The sequence below is a fragment of the Amphiprion ocellaris genome, chromosome 4 (assembly GCF_022539595.1).
Source record: "Amphiprion ocellaris isolate individual 3 ecotype Okinawa chromosome 4, ASM2253959v1, whole genome shotgun sequence".
Taxonomy (NCBI): Eukaryota; Metazoa; Chordata; class Actinopteri; family Pomacentridae; genus Amphiprion; species Amphiprion ocellaris.
This window is the reverse complement of record NC_072769.1, coordinates 30,799,116-30,808,261: the sequence shown is the minus strand read 5'-3', so window position 1 is coordinate 30,808,261 and position 9,146 is coordinate 30,799,116.

The following is a 9,146-nucleotide window of genomic DNA, read 5'->3' as shown; positions in this document are numbered from 1 at the left end:
TCTCTGTGCCACATTGCATTAGCAGTGTGTGTTGTTTTTCCTCATGGCTACGAGATAATTGAAAAGGTTAACTTGTCAGTTTTATCTTATGTTATTTGTCTTTACTCAGACTAAAATAGTAGTTAAGGACATCTGTGACTGCCAAGATGGCACGCTCACTCGAGTCTGCTATGACCAAAAGGCCATCTTGTACACTCAGAAATGATGACAGGGCTGCTGTAAAGCCAAGATTTTGGTGGGGGGAGGTTTTAGCTAAGCCTGTCCAGCAGCCAAGAGAGGAAAAAAACAATATCTATCAATTAAATGTATTTGTTGTTGCACTTTTACTGTATCAGCTGAAAGGGGAAAAAAAGAATCACTGAGAACCTATGTTGCTTGTCTTATCCCTTGATTCATCATTATCACAGAGGTTCTTAGAATGATAATCCAAGCCGAGAGGCCTTTAGCCCAGGCAGACCACCCCTTTACAAGAGCCTAGATCCAAGAGAGGGGGGCTTTAGGGTTAAAATAACTCCACATCTTCACACAGAAAAATGGAGATTGGAAATTAAAATTCATTTCACTGAGTTAAATGCACACACATATACACGTACAACACACACATGCACGTACAACACACACACATAGATGGTGAGCACAGGGACTCTGGAAGCAGATTGCTTTGCTGTCAGTGTTGGACAGTGTCAGTGACTCCAGCCAGCCATGGACATTGTCAGCCAGAGAGACCCTGGACTCACTGGCTCCACTGCGCTCCACAGCAGAGGTTAACCGCCAGTGTGATGCAAAAGACTTCAGAGTTCGGGAGTTAAGAATCTTTATGAAACGAACTGTACTGAGAGAGCTTTGCTGTGCAGTGAAGATGAAGGACACTAACCTGAATGCTCAGGCTATAGCGGACCTATGGAGTTGGAAGCTTAACATGAAGGGTTGATATCACCATGGCTGTTTTTAGTTTGATCTCAAAATGACCTGCAGACATGCATAAAAGTTAATTGTGGTACATTTTGTGATGATCCAACAAATATTCAAACAAACGAAATATTCAAATAGAGGGTAGAGGAGACTGCTAGGAAACATGAAATGTGAATAACTGGTCATATTCATTGTTCAACATAAAATCAGTGCACTCGGAATAAACCAGTAGTCTTCAGAAGTCAAAGAATTTCAGGTTCTTTAGCAGGACTATTTCAAACATATTGGGGTTCTGAAATTTAATATGCACTGGAGGGAAAAAAATGAAACTATTAAAACAAACACTGGATGCTATAGTCTACTAGACACCTTCAGTTTATAACTTAATTTGCAAAAGTTTAGAAAGTTGCTTTTTCTGTACACATTTTATCCCATTTCAAGTTGGATCTAAAAAAAAAATTGCCTAAAATACTTTTTGTGCTAAATGGTTTACAAATGAATCCCCCATTGGATTTGCCCTGATTGGTGATTCACATTAGTTAAACTATCAAACTAAGATGTAATAAACTCGTTGTAGGCAGACTGTTTCATTTATTCTCATGGTTAAATTATGAAAAAAGGGAAATGTCTTAGTTATTTGGCAGTAAAATGGTGTGAATATTGTACTATGGTGAACCTAAATTGCAGTGCACTGAAGATACTGATGCACGATATATCCCTCAACACTAGTCAACAAGTTTCTCATTCCTTTTCATTCTGTAGATGCTTTAGTATCTATACGTACTGCTGAAAAGTTAAGTGTAATGTCTTAAAGCAGTTATTATAACTAAAAACTATTTATTCCGTAAAACCAAAGCATACATTGCATGTTATACTGATGGATTGCTGTATGTGTCAGTCCACTGATGCTGCCCCCTCCATATCTTATCTTAATGTGTATTTGCTTATATTAGTCATGTTGTAGGGACATAACCCTGTTTACAGAGTCACATTGTGGTGATTTACCTCCCTTTTTAGGAAAAAAACTGACAAAAGCCCTCTTTTTGCAAGCCAATGCTGTGTAGGGTGAGTTTCAGGGGTTAGGCAAGTATTGATGAGGGCTTATATTAGTAAGTATGTATCCAGGAAATTAATGTCAGCGAATGTATTTTCTTCTGAAATGACAGAAAACAGCGATGTGTGTGTTGAAGTGTGTGCACTCCTGCTCCGTGGATGTGTGTGTCCGTGCTCCCTCCATGAGAACCGGCCCTCTGGCCTTCCAGCTGAGTTCACAGATCCAAAGTCGAGTTAATCTGGTTTTACCTTTAGCCCCAAAAACAACACAGGAATAATCCTGGAACAGCTGTAATCAACCATGAACCCACTGATGGCTGCATGCTAGCTGAGGTCAGGGAGCACAACAGGAAGAGACCTAGAGATTACTCTGGGACATTGAACTAATAGTCATAAATTATGTGGATGCAGCCTATGGTCTGTCATGTTGATACAAGATGGATCTCCACAATGGAGGTGCAGAGTTTGTGGCAGGTTCAGTTTTTCTTTTGCTTAATTTTTATGAACTCCTATGCTCAACACACATTTGCTGATATTGTTAAGTAAATATCTAATTTGATCCCACACTTCATGGATGTTTTTACTTGCAAACTGCTCTTCTGTTTACTCATATTCCCTGTGATGTCCTATGTCATTTTACAAATTACAAGTGTGCGGGTGTTTTTGGCAACAGGTCAAGGAATCTCTCTGGTTGATAGTGTCTGTCTGAAGTGAAGCAGTTTGGACCACTGTCATTGAATCTCTGTCTCAACACACTCAGAACAATTATATAAGGAGGCTTGGGACACTGAGAGGCAGAAAGAGAGATGAGGGCAGGAGCGAGAGAAAGAGGGGAGCGAGTACAAACAGATGAATAAATGAGTTAAGTGGAGAGAAGGGAATTTGTGCTTTCACCCTCCCACCCCCTTTCCTGTTGGACAGTTGAGTGTATGCTATAAGTGCTCCCCCCCACCCCCCCTCGTCTCGCTTCACTGCGTCTCCGCTCATCTCCCATTAGATTGCTCTGTGGCATTAAATATGTAAAATTAGCATTTTAAGTAGAACACATTTCTGTGTCGCGCCCCACTCTCCCCACTCCTCCCCTCTGCCTGCTGCCCAGCCCTGAGCGCATCAGCCACACAAACTCATGCATGCATATGATATGCATTTGGTCATCTCCATGGCAACACGGGTGGGGGAGGGGTGTGCGAAGATGGGAAGATGAAAAGGTGTTGTCATTGAAAGTAGATCAGATTGTATTTATTTTTTATTTAGTGAGTTTATTCAGGGAGTAAGTCATACCAGCACTCTGTTAATGTGAAGAAATGTGTGTGTGTATATATATATATATATATATATATATATATATATATATATATATATACACACACTATATTGCCAAAAGTATTCACTCACCTATCCAAATAATCAGATGTTCCAATCACTTCCAAGGCTACAGGTGTATAAAATCAAGCACCTAGGCATGCAGACTGCTTTTACAAACATTTGTGAAAGAATGGGTCGCTCTCAGGAGCTCAGTGAATTCCAGCGTGGAAATGTGCAACAAATCCAGTTGTGACATTTCCTCGCTCCTAAATATTCCACAGTCAACTGTCAGCTGTACTATTAGAAAGTGGAAGTGTGTGGGAATGACAGCAACTCAGCCACCAAGTGGTAGGCCACGTAAACTGATGGAGCGGGGTCAGCGGATGCTGAGGTGCATAGTGCCAAGAGGTCACCAACTTTCTGCAGAGTCAATCGCTACAGACCTTCAAACTTCATGTGCCCTTCAGATTAGCTCAAGAACAGTAAGCAGAGAGCTTCATGGAATGGGTTTCCATGGCCGAGCAGCTGCATCCAAGCCATACATCACTAAGTGCAATGCAAAGCGTCGGATGCAGTGGTGTAAAGCAGGCCGCCACTGGACTCTAGAGCAGCGGAGACGCCTTCTCTGGAGTGACGAATCGAGCTTCTCCATCTGGCAATCTGATGGACGAGTCTGGGTTTGGCGGTTGCCAGGAGAACCATACTTGTCGGACTGCATTGTGCCAAGTAGGATAGGATAGAATAGGATATACTTTATTGTCCCCATAGGGAAATTTGTCTTGAACTTGTGCTGAAGTGCCTTAAAAAGAAAAAAAAAAGTAATGCTTATTCCATACATCATACATCACATAGAATATAAAAGTTATCAAACATACAACACCATAGTGATTCTCAGGCGTCCCCAAGTGTAAAGTTTGGTGGAGGGAGGATTATGGTGTGGGCTTGTTTTTCAGGAGCTGGGCTTGGCCCTTAGTTCCAGTGAAAGGAACTCTGAATGCTTCAGCATACCAAGACATTTTGGACAATTCCATGCTCCCAACTTTGTGGGAACAGTTTGGAGCTGGTCTCTTCCTCTTCCAACATGACTGTGCACCAGTGCACAAAGCAAGGTCCATAAAGACATGGATGACAGAGTCTGGTGTGGATGAACTTGACTGGCCTGCACAGAGTCCTGACCTCAATAGAACACCTTTGGGATGAATTAGAGCAGAGAATGAGAGCCAGACCTTCTGGTCCAACATCAGTGTGTGACCTCACAAATGCGCTTCTGGAAGAATGGTCAAAAATTCCCATAAACACACTCCTAAACCTTGTGGACAGCCTTCCCAAAAGAGTTGAAGCTGTTGTAGCTGCAAAGGGTGGACCGACATTATATTGAACCCTATGGATTAGGAATGGGATGTCACTTAGGTTCATATGCGAGTCAAGGCAGGTGAGCGAATACTTTTGGCAATATAGTATATGTATGTGTACAGGTGTACTTTGACTTCCCTTGCTGTTCTCTGTGTAAATGTTTTATTGTAATCTTCTGTTAAAAGTATTTAAATTTCCTGTGGAGGACAATATTTTGAGATTCAGAGAATTCCTCCCCTTTGCAGTATTGTTGTCTGTTAAGACACACACGTAGTTATGGATAGAAGCGGTACAAATGGTCATATGCACTCACAGACACACACGCAACATGATCCATTAACTTTTGCCTTCACAATTCTGAGTCAAAAGGGCTGAAAAATGAAATGGCAAACGGTGTCTGTGGAGACAGCTGGCCTTTGATACCCCCACACCCCAAGTCCACCTCTCATTCTATAACACCTAGTCCAACTACACTGTACACTGTGACATCGACTTCCTTCTGGCTATAAGTGCATTTAGTGCCTGTGGGTCACATTGCATTATACTGTGTATGTCAGACAATATAGAACATTAAAGGACAAATGACTGCAACTACAACAAGAGATGTATAACAGAGAAAAGCAATTTATCTTCACATTCGAAAGGCTGAAACTACAATTTAACTGATTTGCTAATCAATTACTTGTCTATTTGTTTAAGAAATAATGTTGGGGAAAATACCAAGTTTGCAGATTTGTATGTAGAATACACAGTACCATTACACATATTCCACTTTATATCCAACCATGGCAGTTAGATTAATGTTTGGATGAATAAATAGACGTTTTAGTATCATTCTGGCAGCTGCTCCTTAAAATTACCTGGGGCAGATGTATAAATTATGCATATCCACAAAAATACACATTAGCAATAAAGAAATTATGTTTACAGAGGAATTGGTACTGTGTCGTGAAAGTATGTGGACTTTCATGTGTACATTCCGCTATGCATACACTGTATTTTATGAGTTGGATGTAGCTAAATGAAAAAGAAGACAGAAAACATTTGCATGCATCGAGATGAGCACTGTTATTAAAATTGATAATCAACATAAATACACTAGCTTACTAGCCTTACTACACAATCCAAATCGTCAGCAAAACTTGAAGTTATCAGTGTGGCAAGTTTGTTAGCTGGAGGTATTGTTGTTATTTTCTGTAGTCAAGTAGATTCTGAAAACAGTAACACACAGTTAGCAGAAGGGGAGGAGAAAACCACCTGAAATGTGCGTCCAATGACTTATACCTGTCAGAATACCTATCTACAGAGCTAGGAATATTTATGAACACCAGAGTTTTTTCAGTGCACATTCAGATTTGACAGAAACTGTATTGGCTGAGAATCGCTCACTCTACCTAACTTTAATTTGTTCAGTGGTGAAGACTGTGTTTACATTGTACTTTCTGCTGAAGTTTTCATCATTTAACAGTTCTGCCACAGAGCCACTTTGATCGCTTACTATTTTACACATAGTGATGTATTGCTCTTTTATGATATGTTTTATAGCTTATAGCTCAGATCTTTTTCCTATTTTTTAGCCCTTATATATAACAGTGACCACCGAACAACAGTTTTACCTATATTTATTACTTATTTATATCGCACTAAGCCACTTTGCTTGCTCACTTTTTTCTTTTTTGCATGCAGAGATGTCTAGTTGTTTAATGATGCTTGTTCAGTCTTAATGATATGTGTATATATACCTTATGTGTTGAACTGAGATGATGATAAACTTGACTTGATATCCTGGCCGCTCTTTATGTGCATAAATGTGGTGGAACAAAATATGCTGCTGCAGCCCAACTACAAGGCAGAACTCCTGTCAAACTGTCGCTGAAATAAATAGAGGCGGCAACTTCATGCTGCTTAGTGTGTAGAAACCTGAAAGGAAAAAGCTGTAGGAGAGTGAGAGGTGGTTGTGAAGTAATTTTATGCACTTTTTGTATGTCCTTTACACCCACACACAGACGTACACACTGACCATATGTTTCTGTTTTATCCTGTACATGTGTGTTTGTGTGCGTGATGGCCTCCAGCTTGGCTCTCTTTCTCTGTGCGTCTATATGGGAAACAGCCGCTGCAGACGAGATCATTAAAGCCTCATTCATTAGAGTCATCATTTAACTTGAGATCTGCCCTCTGTCCAGCTCAACACCACTCCTAAGACCTCCGCTGTCCCCCCACTCAAACATTGACACTCACAGCCCTCATGCACACATAGTCTATAGTCCACAACTTTCCATTTAATCGCTGTGTGTTTGTGTCTTTATGATGCATTTCTCTATTTTTCGCATTTCTTTAATGCTGTCATGTCTCTCTTGAAATCTCAAAAATAGCAAATGAAACTAACTTTTATTCCACCACCCAAAAAAACACCCTCAAAATAAACTTTGGCAGGCCTTTCCGTCCTGAGCACCCACATAATCAATCATAACCGGTGCGTACAAATTCATCAGCCTGGATCCATTTTGCCGTAGTTAGAGATCAAAAGGTTGCCAGTTGACTATAGGAAGTCCAGGTACTAACCCAGACTAATTTATCTAACATGGGAGAGATTTAGCCCCCTGAGGAGACGGGGACATGGTTTTTCTCCATCACGTTGAATATCCTCGATGGGGCTCGAGGGCACTTGGTCTTGCCGCAGCATATCCTGTACGCCGTTTAACATTCCATTGATCAGATTAATTGCAGTTGATTGTGTCCTGTGTGAGGAAGCCTGTAGAAAGTACACATTTAGCAGAAATTATTTATAAGATGCATCAGGCGCAACACAACACACGTTTTCGTCTTTTGTGGGCCTTTGGTTAGATTCCTTGTTATGCAAGAAGAATAAGGTGAAACCCAATTGTGATTAATGGTTTCTGTTGTGCAGATTGAAAATTTAATCATTTCCTTTAATTGTGTAAAGTCTGATTCGGGAACATGACCGGCCACTGTTTACTTTATCCCAGATCTTGGCCAAAAAATAAACAGCCTCACTTTCTTTATTTCTCTATTTTTCCTGTTAGTTTGCCAAACTCTTGAAAGCTGCTCATTGAGTTTGTCATTTTGTGGGTCTTTTAACTTTCTCTCTCTCTCACACACACGCGCACACACACACACACACACACACACACACACACACACACACACACACACACACAGAGTCAGACTCTACATTTCTCTGCAATTATGAATAATTGTGACCGCTGAAATTTGCGTGAGCCTGGAATCCCCTGGTTCTCCTCACTGCTCGAGGGGGCAGTCACCTCTGTCACATTGGTTTCAAGTGTGTGTGCATGTTCCCGCACGTGCACGCACATTTCACACGTTCAATGAAAGGGCAACATTCAGGAAGTAGCAGCGCTTTGAAGACAGCAATTCATGTTTCCAAGCGTGGAGCACTTATTGGAGGTCAGACTGAGGGTCTATTAGGGCTCTCATATTCATTACGGAGGTTGAGAGGCGAGAGATCCAGGGAACAGCAATACCCCCTAGTTACCATAACCTCTGGACTCAGGATGTTTTTCTGTTGGTTTTTGCTTGTTAACTCCTAAGGCCCTGAAAGAGGACTCGGTGATTACAGGCAATAGTTTTTTAGGTTATGTTGGGTAAGTTCCTCCTTTTCTCAGCTAGAGGCCAAATTGGTGTTCATGAGAAGCCATTACTTTAAATATTCATCACTGCGGTATGTTTTCAGGTTGCGATTTCTATATGAAACCAATAATAGAGAGTGGTTTGGTATTTTAGAAACAAAAGAGAGCCCCAGGCTGAGAACATTTGAAAGACGGTGGTGAAAATCATAGTGATGATTATCATGATTATTGTCCAGACATGGAGGGGAAAGGCAATTTCAATTCATTGCCTGAGGATTAATGCCAGTGAGTATTTCCTCAGTGTGGTTTGTGTGATTGGGAATGCTTTAAGCCTTGTACCATTACCATGCTGCAAAATATAGCTTTTCTGTCTCTGTTACGTGCTGGAGAACATGCCAAAACATACAACGCTCAATCTCTCATGGCCGTAGAAACTAAAGTATATTCAGCAGATCAAACACACACACACCTCCTGAGCCCCGTTAGGGATGATATTCTACACCACAGGCCAAAGCGCATATCCTCACTGATGCAATATAGCCTCGAAACCCTTGTCATGCACACTACCTGGACCTGTGTGTGTTAAGCAGACACGTCAGTTTAGACTAAGGTGATCGGCCAGCTCTGGCTCGGCTCGGGCCCCGTGGGGGTATCCCAGTGTCCCACTGTCCCGGTGTGGGAAAGCAGAGTGTTGGATGGGGTATCCCATAGCGCCTGCCTGGCTCCTGGGCAGCAGACAGCTAAATCAGTCACAGATTGGATTATGAACAGCGAGTTATGAATACATCTTTCTTAGATTGCACACACAGGAAAACACAAGCAGTTGTGAATGTGCCGAGGCCATTTATTACGACTCCAATTACCACCTAGACATAACATGCACACTAGCACCCAGATTTAGACCAAGTA